Raw genomic sequence first — 14,368 nt, 5'->3', positions numbered from 1 at the left:
TGATGTGGTGCAATACACAAGTAAGGTAGGCCAAGACGACGGACATCTGTGGATGCCAATTCCTTTGATCCGCTAATCAAAGACATATCCAAACCTTAAAATCAATTGATGTCAGGGATAGCAAAACGGCCAGTCACTGCACTATTGACGTGAAATTTAAGATGACTCTGCATGCCTGTAGAAGAGTGAAGTCCAACAAAAGCCATTGGAAAACGAATTGTTTTCCCTTTAAGTTTGGGATTACTAGATTTTGTAATCCATTGTGGATTAGAGTTTGAGCTACTCTCAGAATCCGTTTTCGGGGCTGAACACGATTTGCGGGAAGCCATATCTAAATTTTAAAAAAAATAAAAATAAAAATTCTGCTGCCGAAGAAAGAATATATATATACATGTGTGTGTGTATATATATATCGTTGTGGTGCATCATATGCACGAAACAATTGCTATCAAGAAGATAAACCTTTTCTCGGGTCTTTATCCCGTCTTGTTATCAGTCAAAAATGGTTTATCAAAATTGGCATAAAAATAAAAAACTCTTATTCTTTTGAAACAATTGCTTTGGTTGATTCCGGAGCAGAATTAAATTGTATTCGTGCTAACTTAGTTCCTCAACAATTTTGGGAAACTACAATTGAAGGCATGAAATCTGCCAATGGTGATGATTTAAAAATAAATTACAAATTAACCAATGTCATTATTCAAAATTCTGGTATTGGTTTTACTACTGATTTTCTTGGCTTCAAAAATATTACAAAAAATGTTATTCTTGGAACACCATTTTTTGATCTGATCAAACCATTTCAAGTTGATTATGATGGCAAATAGGATTAGTTACAAGTTATCAAATACAAGTCAAATTGTGATTAGATAAAACAAATTTTATTAGATAATTCAAGACTTAAATTATCTAGTCTTTGATAACTTAAGTCTTGAGGGGACATTTGTAGACATAAAAAATTGCAGTCCAATTAAATAAAATAATGGACTTTAAATGGGCTCTAAATTAAAATAATTTAAGAAGCCCAAACCAAATTAAATTAGTTAAATGGATAAAATCTAAAATAAATTCAAATAAAATCAAAGAGATAATTTTTGATTAAGTGATTTATCTACAATACCCTCAATGTCAAGGGTTAAGGCCAATAGTACATAAATTAAATTTCACTTATCTCTTTGCCTATAAATACCAAACTAATTTGGAAAAAAAAGGAAGAAAAAAAGAAGAGAAAAGGAAGAGAGAAACTATCTAAAGACTCTTTCAAATTTCCTTCAAGTCTTAAGTCAAAGTCAAGTCCCGGAAGTGAAAAGTTCAAGTTCTCTCAATCCGGAATTCCTAGAATTCCTTCAAGTCTGAAGTCCAAGTCAAATATAAAATTCAAGTCCAGTAATCAAATCCCAAATCCAAGTCCAACACTCAAATACAACTGGATTTTAATACAAATTCGTAGAATTTGTTTGAAGCATTCAACTAAAAATCAGAGGATTCCGTATTCATGTGGAATGCGTCAAAAGAAAAGATCAAGTCCATTTTGATTTAAATATTTGTAATTTGTATCAAATTCTAAATGAATTTAATTTACACTGAAAAATTTAATGTGTAGATGTACAACAAACTTGAAGTTCAACTTGTACCACTTCTCTCTCTAAAGTTGCTCTAGACACGAACTTTGTTTTGAAATTTGCAAGTAGAGGTAAATTGTTCCTCTGACCCTTTTTTTATTTAGATGAAATGATATTTTGAAAATACAGGCCTCCCGGAAAACCTATCATTACTTTACAGAAATTTCGAACCGACACCAATGTGAAATGCTACGCTTTTATTTTTTTCGAGAATTGGAATAAATCTCTTCAATGTTTAAACGTGTCCCTACACCATTAAAACAGACAAATTGTAGTTGTCAAAATTTGATTAGGCCCACTAGTCTCCTAAATTTAGCCCAAGCCCAATTAAAACACACAAATTGACTAGGGCCATTGGGCCACTAACATGGACTCAAGCCCAATGTCATTATTTATGGGCTCAAGCCCAATATCATGATCTATTTTGTAGGTCCATAAGGTCAAGACCCATGGCCAATTAATCGCCCAAATCACATGTCATACAATCTGACATCAATCAATGTCACTACTGCTTACATCATGTCTGTCACCCACAACAGATGTCATACCTTAGGAGGCTGACATCCAGATGCAGTACGGTATTACAACCTGACAACCGTCGAACAAGGCACCAATTAGCGACCTGTCAGCCACTAGGCGCCTGACAACCTGAAACTTGATTCTCACCTGCATAACCAATCATAAATTGGTTCAAGGTATAAACTAAATAATTGCTACATCATTACTCTAATTGGACATGTTGGGTGACATCAAGTATGATTATTCTTTATGTCTCCTTGTAACGTGTGGCTAGTCTACACTCCTTCCAGGAACCTAGGCACCTAGCCTATCTCAATCATACCTTTTTTCACTACTTTTCCACTTTTTGAAGATTACTGTTACAACTTGTATGAACTCAAGTTACAAGACATTACCTTTACCAAATAATTATATGCCAGTTGTTATTCCATAACGACTCGATGAACTACATGGAGACACTTTTTGTTAATACTATTGCTAAATATACTCAATAGTTCAAGGTGGTTTTACATGTTGGGCATGATGAATTGATGATGGTTATTTCAAGCAGCCAAGAGCTTTCCTACTTCAACTTTTTAAAACTCAAGGACGAGTTTCCTCCAATAAGAAGAAAATGTCTGTCCCATTTTGACTATGATCGACAATAAGAAGATTTAACTCATATGCGCTAAAAAGAATGTCATTATTTTTTTTTTATTTTCGCATTATAAGTCAAGTTGTATTTTTAGGAGTTAAGTATTCTTTTATTAGAAAAGTTATGATTTAATTAGGATTATGACAATTTAGATTTTGATAATTTAATAAAATCATAGAGTGTTCTCTTTTCCTACTTTTGTTCAGTTCTAGGTGACTTTCCCTTTTGTTTACAAACTGTTTCATAAGTAATATTTTATATTTCCCAAACATTCAGATATGATAATTTAAAATTAATTACTTTCTTAATATGGCATAATAAATATTTTTTATGGAAATTGGTGAATTATTTTTGGGTTCATTATCAATAGGCCGCTCAAAACAAAATTTTATTCCAATGGGTCCACTTTAATTTTTTTAACCCATAAGGTCCATAATTTTTTAAGATATATCCTATTAAGGACAAATAATTTAAAATATCTTTTTTATTGACCAAAGTATTTTCAACTCTAGTTTTATTTCTAAATTTCAACAATATTGACATCGAAAGCGATAGACAAACCAACTTGATAGAAAAAATCCAAACCCCCTTTTATTTTCCCACCTTTACATGTAAAAATTCCTCTCTCTTTCTGAGCAATCTACGAGTTTGGGTTGTGGAAAATTTGTTGGAATCGACTAAAGATTTGCAAGATAGAGATGTGTTTTCATATCAGTGTGATCGGACAGTAATAACTCAATCGTTAGAGCTCCAATTGGTACAATTTTTCTGGCCTTAGAATGAGGGCTCTAATACCTACAAATTTATGTTCCATATATTTTTGGAGATTCGAACATTTTGGGGGTCAAATCAAGGGTCGACGTTTCCCATCATAGTTGTTTTTCAAACATAATTGTGTTCGACGTTAATGTGTTCGAACAGTTATAACTCACTCGTTTGAGCTCCGATTACAACGATTTGGTGACATTCATGATCTTGATTTCGATTACGATGAAGTTCATTGATAGTCATTTTCGATCGCCTAAAATAAGCAAATAAAAATCCCAAATTAAAATACTCACAAGCACACAAGACCGTAGTAGAATAGGTTACGCAAGAACGAGGTCGAACCACAAGGATTGGACAAACAATACAATTAACTACTATACTAAATCTAGCAAAACAAATAATTATTGAGAGATGATTGATTGTGATCCAAGAAAGCAATGAAAGTAAATAACTAAGTAAAGAAAACACGAACTTGTTGTTTTTTTTTGGTTGAGAAAACAAAGTTATGAAAACACTAGGACAATGAATCCATCTTAATAATCCTCTCTAGTTGTTGATTACCTCACCTTTAATCCACTCAATCGATATTGTTGGCGAATCCACTCAGGCGTGAATTACCTATGGTATCTAGGCTAATTCGTTTATCTTAACATGCAATTTGGTTATGGTATCTAACTCAAATATGGCAAGATGTCCTTAAGTACAAGAATTCATTAACATGCCATGTAAACCCTAGGAGTATGGTATCTACCCTAGGCGTTCTCAATTCCTAATCACAAGAAGCTGGTCCCAAACCCCGTATGGTATCTACGTGAGCTTGCATCAAATTACTTAATTCAAAACTTAGTTGGTGGCCAATCATCCAAGCAATCAAACAAGTATACAGCGCAGTGATTAGAAATCCAACATCAAAAGAGCAATCAAAGATAGGAACAATAAACAAACTAGAGAATCATATTAAGATTTCAACACGCCCTAGCAAAATCGTTTAGTTAGACATAGCTATGTATGAAAACCACAAGAAAGGTTGGAAAACACCCTAGAAAAGTCGACTGAATATCTTAGTGTTTCCACCTCCGAAAGTCCCCGAGAATCCTTTGAAGTCCTCCTTACATAGCTATTTCAAACCCTAAACTTCCTCTACAACAAATACTAAAACTCCAAGGAAGCTTATCCTTGGTTTCCAAAACAATAAACCCAACAAAAAGGGAAGAGGTTGACTTCTTCTTCGATTAGGAAACTGCACTGCTGGATGTGTCGAACATTTTTCCCATGTTCCACCCTTCATAAAAATCTCCAAAAATATTTAAATTGAAGCTTGATGTCTTAGCTTTCCAGGGATATCTCATACGTCTCTAGGAAAATTCTGTGGAATCTTCTAGATCCACTTATCCACAGATAGTGCAGTTCTGCAGAGATCATAATTTAGCTCAACTTGTCTTCAGATTCTGGATCAATTGACTTCACCGTTCCTAAAATATTTTCCAATTGTCGCAACCGGGGTCACGACGCGGACCAGCGATGAAAGGATGAAAAATGATTTATAGTCGCCAACAATTGATTTAAGTGCAATTGGACACTAAAAAAAAATGGTCTACGAACCAAAAAAATGGGTAAGAGGGTCTATTGAGTGTGGGGAAGGTGTTAGGCACCCCACAACTCCCTAAAAGGTTACCTAGATTGATCTATGTGTTTTTTTCTTGAAAAGTTGTTTGTCCAATATAAATGATATTTTGATTTGAAAAGATAACGAAATTAAAGCATAGGCAGGAGCTGAATGTCATCAAGTCCTCCTCCTAATTAACTTCAATTTAGTTACCATTATTTTTTGAGTACAAATGATACCTTAATTTGAAAAGATAACATAATTAAAGCCTATGCAGGAGCTGAATGTCATCAAGTTCTCCTCCTAATGAACTTTAATTTAGGTATCTAGTAAATTAATTTATCATTGTGTTTAGAAGTACAAATGACACTTTAATTTGAAAAGATAACATAATTAAAGCCTATGCAGGAGCTGAATGTCATCAAGTCCTCCTCCTAATGAACTTTAATTTAGGTATCTAGTAAATTAAATCACCATTTACGTTTTGTTTAAATAAAGATAGCAAAATTAAAGTTTAGGCAGGAGCTGAATGTCATCAAGTCCTCCTCCTAATTGACTTTAATGTAGTATCCAATAATTTGTTTATGTGAAAATTTGGTAAAGACGCGGTTGTTGAATTGACAGATTTGCGGAAAATGATCTACGCATACGATTTTAATATCCATTCTAAACATGCATCATAAACTAATAACCCCTAACATGCATACTAATCAATTTAAATATGCATAAATATAAATTACACTACTCTACACTACTTTTCATTATTTTTCCACTATGCTATTACATGGCTTACATTTACAAGGATATACATGCCAAACAAAAATAAGACAAGAAAATATACAAATAATAAAATATAAAGGTAAAAAATACACATATAAATATGGCCTATGGAGCCCATTAACTGCTCAAGCCCGGTCCAATCTCCAAATGAATTCTCCGACCCAAGTCCAATCAAGTCCGGCCCATATAAAGTCGAGCCCGGTCCACATTCAAAAATCAAACAAGATAAGGGGGGGGGGGGGTCAAAAACAGATATCCACATGCTAATCAAGAGATCAAATTCACATATATCCATAGATTTAATGAGATTCACATATAATCATTTGTTTTTATACCAAATCTGAACCTATCATACAAGCAAAATTCATATTCAAATACAGCCCTGCCCAATCACACAAATCAAACAAGTAACTCCCCTTTAACATCTGAACACAAACACAAACATCCACAATATAAATTAAGCCAACTTCAAAGAAATCAACTCATCCTCAACATCTCAGATCAAAAACACAAGCAAACCAAATTAAGCGGGATCCCTGCATTTCACTTTGTGTAAGACTGCTAACAATCAGACTAAGTTCAAGACAAACAAACTTAAACTCCATTTCATTCAAATCCAAACATAAAACCACAAATAGAATAGTGGCATGATCAAATCCCAACATAAACCGATGAAACAACTTCAATAGGCAGGATCTAACAGACATAAACAAAGCAGCCATCTCAGCTTAATCAAGCCATAATGCAGATAATTTCCACCCAAACTCCAGCAAAGAAAATCAAATCAAACATAAACAAACCCCACTTCAAAACCGGAAACATGAAACCCATTTCAGAACCCACTTCAAAACCCATTTCAGAACATGTATCGTTCAGAGGAACAAAACCAGACGTAAAACCGGAAATGGAAATAGAGAAATGGCAGAGAAATAGAACAAAGAAAATGTACCGATTATTACCTTCTCATAGAAATAGAACAAACGAAACCCTCTTTTTCTCCTTGCTCTCTTTGTTGTGCGGCAGCCAAATCTCCTCAAAGAACACTTCCTGTAGTTCCTTTTTTATTCTCAGCTCCCTTTTTTTTTGATTCTGCGGCTCCCCCTCTCTCTTCGGCCCTCTTTTATCTTCTTCCTTTTTTTTTTCTCTTCTTTTTTTTTTCTCACGCCACCTTTCCTTCTCCCCTTTTTTTTTCTCTTTCTGCGGCTCCCCCTCTCTCCCCCCTTCTTATTGTGCGGCTGCCTTCCTTTTTAAATTATCTCTATTTCAAAAAATCCCAAAATGCCCCCAAAAACCCTATTTATCTCTCCTTCTCTAAAACCCTCAAGACTTACATTTTTGTCTTTTCCTTATTTTTGTGAAACCCTAATAAAGGAACCAACTTTCTCTCTTAAGGATTTTCTTTTGTTTATTATTTAGCTAAATGTCCTATTTTTTAGATATTTTCTAGGGTTTAGTTATATTGGGCTTGGGTTGGAATTTTTATGGGTTTATGGTCCAAGAAATTAGCTTTAGGATTTTTGCACGCTTATGGGTCCAAGAAACAGGCTTAGAATTTTTTGTGAGATTATGGGCTCCAGAACGGGCTTTTGAATTATTATTATTGTATTAATTAATTTAATTTAATTTTTTTTTAATTTTTGAATTTTTTGAATTTTTTGAATTTTTGAATTTTGAATTTTGTATTTTGAATTTTGAATTTAATTATTATTTATATTTTTTTTTGGGCCGGACGAAAACTGGGTACTACAGCTGCCCCCCTTTGTATGTCTTTTATGAAATAAAAGACAAACAAAGGTGTAGTCAACCGAGTTTCGTACGGGAACTGAAATGCGCGGGATCATTGTGGCCATTCCCGGCTTGGCCAACTGTTCGTGCAAGAAAATAAAGGGCACGGGATCACAAGGCCATTCCCGGCTTGGCCAAATGTTGGTGCAGAAAAATAAAGGGCACGGGATCACAAGGCCATTCCCGGCTTGGCCAAATGTTGGTGCAGAAAAATAAAGGGCACGGGATCACAAGGCCATTCCCGGCTTGGCCAAATGTTTGTGCAGAAAAATAAAGGGCACGGGATCACAAGGCCATTCCCGGCTTGGCCAACTGTTGGTGCAGAAAAATAAAGGGCACGGGATCACAAGGCCATTCCCGGCTTGGCCAAATGTTTGTGCAGAAAAATAAAGGGCACGGGATCACAAGGCCATTTTGCTATTCTCCCTGAAAGAGAAGGTTTCTCAAAAATGTATTTGATAGGATCCATCCTAGAAATCAACCATGTAGTATGATAAAGCATATATTGTCTAAGCCGATGTGCAGCCCAAACCAAAGAACAACAAGTTTTCTCCAACATCGAATAATTTGCTTCACAACTAGTGAACTTCTTGCTTAAGTAATAAATGGCATGCTCTATCCTTCCCGATGAATCATGCTGTCCAAGCACACATCCCATCGAACTATCCGAGACAGTCAAATAGAGAATAAGCGGCCTGCCAGCTACAGGAGGCATCAACACTGGAGGACTTTTCAAGTATTGCTTGATCTTTTCGAATGCAATCTGGCAATCTTCGTTCCACTCAGTAGAGTTACTCTTACGCAATAATTTAAAGATAGGTTCACAAATAGCTGTCAACTGTGAAATGAATCTGGCAATGTAATTTAACCTTCCCAAGAAACCCCTAACTTCCTTTTCTGTCCGAGGGGGTGGCATCTCCGAGATCGCCTTCACTTTATCAGGATCTACCTCAATTCCTTTCCTGCTTACAATAAAACCTAACAACTTCCCCGAGGTCGCCCCAAATGTGCACTTAGCTGGATTCAACTTCAATTGATGCTTCCTTAATCGATCAAACAACTTTTGGAGATTCACAATATGATCTTCACCTTCTTTGGATTTTGCTATCATATCATCGACATATACTTCAACTTCTCTATGCATCATGTCATGAAACAAAGTGACCATGGCTCGTTGATAAGTAGCACCGGCATTCTTCAGACCAAACGGCATGACTTTATAGCAAAAGGTTCCCCAGAGGGTAATAAAAGTCGTTTTCTCACGATCCTCTGGTGCCATCTTGATCTGATTGTAACCCGAAAATCCATCCATGAAAGAGAAAGTTGAATGTCTAGCTGTATTATCCACTAAAACATCGATATGGGGAAGCGGAAAATTATCCTTCGGGCTTGCACGATTGAGATCTCTATAATCGACACACATCCGCACTTTTCCATCCTTCTTGGGAACAGGTACAATATTTGCCACCCATTCAGGGTATCTAGCCACTGCTAAAAAACCAGCATCGAACTGCTTCTTTACTTCATCTCTTATCTTCAAAAGCATATCTGCTTTCAATCTCCTTAGCTTTTGTTTCACTGGAGTACATTCTGGAATCAATGGTAACTTGTGAACAACAATACTTGTATCAAGACCGGGCATGTCCTGATAAGACCATGCAAAGACATCCTGGTAACTATGCAACAAATCTATCAATTTCTTCTTATTCTCTCCTTCGAAGGCAGCTCCTACCTTAACCTCCTTTTTCTCCGTTTCAGTTTCCAAATTAACAACTTCAGTTATTTCTTGGTGCGGCTTTATTAGTTTCTCTTCCTGATTGACTTGTCTTAACATTTCACGTAAAATCTCAATTTCTTCCTCTATTTCATAGTCAGATTCAACATTGCTAATGGGTGCATCAAAATCTGGTTCATTAAGTTTGTCATCTTCGTTATCATCATTTTCAATCCTGTGAAAGAAATGAATAAAAATGGTTTTGAGAATGGAGAACAAAACTTAAATGGAAATGGAGAAACATGAATATGGATGATTGTCAAAAGACTTTCATTTCATGGAAAAGGGAATATGTACAAAGATTGAACATGCAATCGCCATACTATAAGATTTATTGAAAGCAAAGTAAAGCATGCTCATTACAAAAGACCCAAACGAAGGCCGTGAGCTGGGCCCACGATGGTAGTGCACTCGGGATTACTCTTGCAGGTTCTTGAGAGATACTGGGAGCTCCAGACTGGTCCAGTTGCCTAATTTGAAATTTGAAGGACGCGAGATGACAAAGCAAGGTCTAGCAGCTGAACTCTGTTCCTCTTCCACCACAGCAACTTGGAACTCCTCAAACTGATCACATATATTTGTCAAAATTGCCCCAGTTACATCAATCGAGTTTCCAACTAGCAATTTTCCAAAAACTGCCCTAGTATCAGCCAAACTTATCTTGTTCTGCATCCCTCCATACACAAAACTGTCATAAAGCCAAGGAATCGATTTATTTTCGACTTCCAGCTCCTTTCCTTCCAGACGAGCAAACCTCTTCGCCTGCTTTTCTGCTTGTGCACGGTTCTTGTCAGCTCTAGTTGGCTTATAAACCAAACCCCAACGTTCTGGATGTTTCACCATTTCTACTGGCTTCTTAATTCCTTGTTGATTCTTACCAAGTCCTTCTTCCGGGCGAAACCCCTTTTTCAACATAAATTTTGCTACATTCTTCGTAACCTTGGATACTTGTGGCTTTAAAGGAGAAAGTCCTTCCTTCACATAGCTAGCACTAGCAATTTCAAAAGATTGGAATGAACTCTCAATTCCTTCTGTCGGAGCATCAATAGGAGAATTATTAGACAAACTAGCAACCATCCATTCTGACTGGCCTTTTACTATATAAACCCTTCCATCATGAACAAACTTGAGCATCTGATGCAATGATGAGGGAACGGCTCCTGCAGTGTGAATCCAAGGTCGTCCCAACAGGCAATTGTAGGTTGGTGAGATATCCATTACCACAAATGGCACGTTGAAAGTTACGCTTGCAACCTGTAAAGCTATTTCAATTTCTCCCATAATCTCTCTACGTGTTCCGTCAAATGCCCTTACTACCATCGGCACTGGTCTTAAATAAGATCTGTCAATCGGCAACTTTTCAAAAGTCTCCTTTGGTAAAATATTGAGCGATGACCCATTATCCACCAAAATGCTTGCTAATTCCTTTCCACGACACATGGCTGAAATATGCAAAGCTTTGTTATGCCCCATCCCTTCAGGCGGAATATCATCCTCAGTAAAGGACAACAAATGAGACGCCAACACATTTCCCACAATTCCATTAAAAGAATCTGTAGGAATCTTGTCTGATACGTATGCCTGATTTAACATTCTCATCAAGACTTGTCGATGCGGTTCAGAACTCATTATCAACTCTAAGATCGAAATTTTTGCAGGGGTTTTCTTCAATTGATCCACTATCATGTACTCACTCTGCCGAATAATTTTCAGGAACTCCTGGACTTCCACATCAGTTACAACTTTCTTTTTCTCCTCTGGGCGTACAAAAAGACCTTCTTCTGGAATAGAACCTGATCCTTCAACTTCAGGTATTGCTTTCCCTTTTCTTTTGCATTCAGCTTCAAGATCCACTACCGGATTCCCTTCTGGCTCATTTCTCGTGTAACATCTCCCACTCTGGGTAACTCCACTAACACCAGAAATATTATCTACCATTTCTCCTTGCTTTCCTCTAACTTCAGCCTCTTAATTCCATGGCACAGCCTTGTCATTCTTGTACAAAGGATCTATCTTTGGTTTGAGTGGCCCAACTGGTAGCGCATCTTCCACATAATACTGCAAGACAAATTGCGGAGCACGGTTCGGCCTAGGCCCTTGATAATATCCTCCTATAACACTGACTTCATTTGATTGGCCTTTCACATCAAACTTTATTATCTTCAAATCCATCAACTCTTGTACCTTCTCCTGAAAGCCACAACAATTCTCAATAGCATGTCCCCTTTGTCCTCTATGGAACTCACAAGTCTTCATGTCATCAAAAAGTCCACGTTGAATGGGCGTATCCATTGCCACTTCCTCAACCAATCCTTCTTTCCTCAACACCATAAACAACTGGCCCAACGGCATTGCAATCTCTGATACCCATCTTTTTGTAGCACAAAATTCTTCAATGGCATTCACCCCCTCCTTCTCATGATTAGGCAATGGATTGTTGTTGACATTTGGTTTATTGATTGCACTAAGATCCAGCCATTTCGCTTCAATCATCCCCTGGACTATCCTTTTGAATTGTAAACACCCTTCAGTTGAGTGCCCGGGTGTACCTCCATGATATAAGCATGTAGCATTAGGATCATACCAATGGGGATATGGAGGTTGATGGACCCGTCCCGGAACAGGAGCCACTGCTCCTTGCGCTTGAAGTTTCGTGAAGCATTCAGCATAAGTTATGGGCAAAGGATCGAAATGCTCAACAGGCCTTCTGGGTCTTTGGTTTTGGAAATTTGGACGAGGGTTTTGGTAAGTGTTTGGATTTTGAAAATTTTGGTAAGTATTTGGGTTTTGAAAATTTTGGTAAGTGTTTGGGTTCTGCGAGTATTGATTGGGTGATGGTGTATTGAATCGGGGTGGATAAGGATTTTGGGTGTGGGTATGATTATAGTAGGCTCCTGGGCTTGACATCCTTGGTGCATTGCTTCTAGGGCGATAATCTGAAGTAGGCACACCATAAACAGCTGGATTTGAATCAAAATTCACAGAATGCACTTCCGCCTTCTTGCCTTTACTTGCTTTAGCCGGGTCTGATTTATCAAGGGTGGGATAATACAGAGTACCTCTCTTCATGCACCGTTCAACTCGTTCGCCTGCTTGTATCATATCAGCCAAGTTATTATGGCCACCTCCTGCCAAATTGGAAGTATAAGGCTCCTGAAGAGCATCAATGAAAGCGTTCAACAAATCTTTTTCTGAAAGGGGCGGAATTATCTGGGCTGCCAAATCCCTCTATCGATGGGCAAATTCCCTAAAGCTTTCCCCACCCTTTATTGCTGTGTTCTGCAGATCGTAAATGGTAGGGATCTTTTCTTCATTATGCTTATACTGCTTCATAAACATTTCAGCCAAATCCTCCCACGAAGCTACTGATGAAGGATTAAGGGTATTGAACCACCTTTGAGCTGCCCCAGTCAGACTATCTTGGAAATAATGCATCAACACTTTCTCATCGCTTGCATATGCCTGCATGCGCCGACAATACATCGTTAAATGATCCAAAGGGACTCCAGTGCCATCAAACAAGCTGAATTTTGGTAGTACAAAATCATGTGGAACATTCAAATTCTTCACCAAGCACAAATTGGCTGGGTTCAGCATCCCTGCAGCATTGAAACCCTCCATGGCTCTTAATCTCTTCTCCAACTTCTTGATAGCATCCATTGAGCTACTTTCATCATTCTGAACTCCCTCAGTTACTACCCCACCAATAAAAGTTCTCGCGGTATCAGCACCAACTGGGAAGGGATTCTCATGCCCATGAGGATCAACTTGATGAATGTAAGCTGGGTTCTGAGTCGTTGCCTGTTGAGAAACATATTGATGCTGGTGCAAACCAGGCAAAGATTGGTTACGGACAGGAGTGAACCCGGGTGGGTAAACTGGTACTTCTTGGTGCAAATGATTCTCAGGAACCTCTGGTGTTTCAGAATTTTCAACTACTCCCTTTCCTTTCATCAGCAACGCCATATTCTTCATTAATAGGGCCATTTGCTCTTTCAGTTCAGCTATGTCCTGATTCTGGCTATGCTCACCCATTTCCTGCTCCATATTCTGAATAATTCTTGATTGTAGGCGAGTCTGATAGGGGTGTCGATGGTGCTTCTTGGGCGCTATGATTATTTATGATTTTTCTGTGCATTATGAAAACAACAACATTAGTTCTCATTTAGTTTAATTTAAAGATGTGCATGCATGTGATTATTATTTATGCAAGTCCTAAGAAATCTTTGCAATCCAAAAAAAGATAATATTGGCAAAATATCATTCCATTCAAAATATTGTAGCTCGAATTGTTTACATCTTTACTCATCATCAATCTCAATAACATCAGAATTAGCTGACTGCGTTTGAAATATCTTCTCCCTAAGTACATACAAGTCTTTGTGTAAATCTGTCAAAAACAAGGAAACCCCAGCCAACTCTGGCGCCTTAAATGCCCGATTTACTTTCAGATCTTGTACCCGTTTTTCATAGCTGTGAGCCCATTCTGATAATTGCAATGCTCGACTCATAATTAACTTGATCTTGTCCTCTGTGCCTTGTTGCTTCTGTTGAAATTCATTCAATTCATCATGTAAGAAATCATTCTGTTGATTCAATTCTTCTGCCTCTGCCTCTTTTTGCTGAATGAAATCTTCGTCTGCCTCATACAACTTCTGGAATTTTTGACTTTCTGAAAAGGCATATTCCATTTGTTCTTTCAGAGAGTTGATCTCCACCTTATTCCTCTTTAACTTATCAACTTTGTCAACTATCTCCTTCTTAGCATTGTAGCTTAACTCCTCCAATTTCACAATTGTTCCCTTCATTTGAGTAATTTCCTTTCGCGCCTCTTGAAGTTCTCCTTTCATACTTCTCACTTGCTCCTTCATCTTGGTATA

This window comes from Tripterygium wilfordii, chromosome 7, assembly GCF_013401445.1.
Source record: "Tripterygium wilfordii isolate XIE 37 chromosome 7, ASM1340144v1, whole genome shotgun sequence".
Lineage (NCBI taxonomy): Eukaryota > Viridiplantae > Streptophyta > Magnoliopsida > Celastrales > Celastraceae > Tripterygium > Tripterygium wilfordii.
The sequence above is the reverse complement of the archived record's forward strand: the minus strand, read 5'-3'. Positions refer to the sequence as shown.